The 2,500-nt window shown below is 36.8% G+C and overlaps 8 pseudogenes; all 8 read left to right on the top strand.

Moving 5' to 3' along the window:
- Nucleotides 1-188: 188 nt before the first annotated feature.
- LOC148471727 (5S ribosomal RNA) lies at nt 189-307 on the top strand (annotated as a pseudogene).
- A 115-nt stretch (nt 308-422) lies between these two features.
- Nucleotides 423-541, top strand: LOC148471726 (5S ribosomal RNA; annotated as a pseudogene).
- Nucleotides 542-656: 115 nt separating this feature from the next.
- On the top strand, nt 657-775 carry LOC148471725 (5S ribosomal RNA; annotated as a pseudogene).
- Nucleotides 776-891: 116 nt separating this feature from the next.
- Nucleotides 892-1,010, top strand: LOC148471724 (5S ribosomal RNA; annotated as a pseudogene).
- Nucleotides 1,011-1,125: 115 nt separating this feature from the next.
- Nucleotides 1,126-1,244, top strand: LOC148471723 (5S ribosomal RNA; annotated as a pseudogene).
- A 349-nt stretch (nt 1,245-1,593) lies between these two features.
- Nucleotides 1,594-1,712, top strand: LOC148471722 (5S ribosomal RNA; annotated as a pseudogene).
- Nucleotides 1,713-2,063: 351 nt separating this feature from the next.
- On the top strand, nt 2,064-2,182 carry LOC148471721 (5S ribosomal RNA; annotated as a pseudogene).
- Nucleotides 2,183-2,298: 116 nt separating this feature from the next.
- LOC148471720 (5S ribosomal RNA) lies at nt 2,299-2,417 on the top strand (annotated as a pseudogene).
- Nucleotides 2,418-2,500: the final 83 nt, after the last annotated feature.

Below are 2,500 nucleotides of genomic sequence, written 5' to 3'. Positions count from 1 at the left end.
GAAGCTATGCAGTGTTGGCCCTGGTTAGTACTTGGATGGGAGAACACCTGGGAATACCTGGAGCTGTAGGTTATTTTATACTGCCATAACATTCTTTTCTATTACATTTTACATTTAATTTTTTCAACTTATCAATGAATTTACTTGAGTTAAGAAGTAATAGAGGTCTAAATTTAATGTTTTAGAACACCTACAGCCAAACCACACTGGACATGCCCAATCTCGTCTGATCTTGGAAGCTATGCAGTGTTGGGCCTCATTTGTACTTGGATGGGAGACAACCTGGGAATACCAGGTGCTGTAGGTAATTTTAGACAACCAAAACATTCTTTTCTATTACATTTACATTTCATTTTTTCAACTTATCAATGAATTTACTTGAGTTAAGAAGTAAAAGAGGTCTAAAGTTAATGTTTTTGAGCACCTACAGCCAAACCACACTGGACATGCCCAATCTCATCTGATCTTGGAAGCTATGCAGTGTTAGGCCTGGTTAGTACTTGGATGGGAGACCACCTGGGAATACCAGGTGCTGTAGGTTATTTTATACTGCCATAACATTCTTTTCTATTACATTTTACATTTCATTTTTCAACTTATCATTGAATTTACTTGAGTTAAGATGTAAAAGAGGTCTAAAGTTATTGTTTTTGAGCACCTACAGCCAAACCACACTGGACATGCCCAATCTCGTCTTATCTTGGAAGCTATGCAGTGTTGGGCCTGGTTAGTACTTGGATGGGAGACCACCTGGGATTACCAGGTGCTGTAGGAAATTTTATAGTGCCATAACTTTCTTTTCTATTACATTTTAAATTTAATTTTTTCAACTTATCAATGAATTTACTTGAGTTAAGAAGTAAAAGAGGTCTAAAGTTAATGTTTTTGAGCACCTACAGCCAAACCACACTGGACATGCCCAATCTCGTCTGATCTTGGAAGCTATGCAGTGTTGGACCTGGTTAGTACTTGGATGGGAGACCACCTAGGAATCCCAGGTGCTGTAGGTAATTTTATACTGCCATAACAGTCTTTAATATTACATTTTACATTTAATTTTTTCAACTTATCAATGAATTTACTTGAGTTAAGAAGTAAAAGAGGTCTAAAGTTAAAGCTTCTAGCACCTATATCCAAACAACAGTGGACATGCCCAATCTCGTCTGATCTTGGAAGCTATGCAGTGTTGGGCCTGGTTAGTACTTGGATGGGAGACCACCTGGGAATACCTGGTGCTGTAGGTAATTTTATATAGCCATAACATTCTTTTCTATTACATTTTACATTACATTTTTTCAACTTAGCAATGAATTTACTTGAGTTAAGAAGTAAAAGACGTCTAAAGTTAATATTTTTCAGCACCTATAGCCAAACCACACTGGACATGGCCAATGTCATTTGATATTGAAGCTATGCAGTGTTGGGCATGGTCAGTACTTGGATGGGAGACCACCTGGGAATACCAGGTGCTGTAGGTAATTTTATACTGCCATAACATTCTTTTCTATTACATTTTACATTTAATTTTTTCAACTTATCAATGAATTTACTTGAGTTAAGAAGTAAAAGATGTCTAAAGTTAAGGCTTTTAGCATCTACAGCCAAACCACACTGGACATGCCCAATCTCGTCTGATCTTGGAAGCTATGCAGTGTTGGGCCTGGTTAGTACCTGGATGGGAGACCACCTGGGAATACCAGGTGCTGTAGGTAATTTTATATAGCCATAACATTCTTTTCTATAACATTTTACATTTCATTTTTTCAAATTAGCAATGAATTTACTTGAGTTAAGAAGTAAAAGAGGTCTAAAGTTAATATTCTTCAGCACCTATAGCCAAACCACACTGGACATGGCCAATGTCGTTTGATCTTGGAAGCTATGCAGTGTTGGGAATGGTCAGTACTTGGATGGGAGACCACCTGGGAAAACCAGGTGCAGTAGGTAATTTTATACTGCCATAACATTCTTTTCTATTACATTTTAAATTTAATTTTTTCAACTTATCAATGAATTTACTTGAGTTAAGAAGTAATAGAGGTCTAAAGTTAATGTTTTTGACCACCTACAGCCAATCCACACTGGACATGCCCAATCTCATCTTATCTTGGAAGTTATGCAGTGTTGGGCCTGGTTAGTACTTGGATGGGAGACCACCTGGGAATACCAAGTGCTGTAGGTAATTTTATACTGCCATAAAATTCTTTTCTATTACATTTTAAATTTAATTTTTTCAACTTATCAATGAATTTACTTGAGTTAAGAAGTAATTGAGGTCTAAAGTTAATGTTTTAGAACACCTACAGCCAAACCACACTGGACATGCCCAATCTCGTCTGATCTTGGAAGCTATGCAGTGTTGGGCCTGGTTAGTACTTGGATGGGAGACCACCTGGGAATACCAGGAGCTGTAGGTAATTTTATACTGCCATAACATTCTTTTCTATTGCATTTTACATTTAATTTTTCAACTTATCATTGAATTTACTTGAGTTAAGAA

This window comes from Taudactylus pleione, unplaced genomic scaffold (genome assembly GCF_031769625.1).
Source record: "Taudactylus pleione unplaced genomic scaffold, aTauple2 ptg000967l, whole genome shotgun sequence".
Taxonomy (NCBI): domain Eukaryota; kingdom Metazoa; phylum Chordata; class Amphibia; order Anura; family Myobatrachidae; genus Taudactylus; species Taudactylus pleione.
This window is presented reverse-complemented; position numbering and strand designations above follow the sequence as displayed.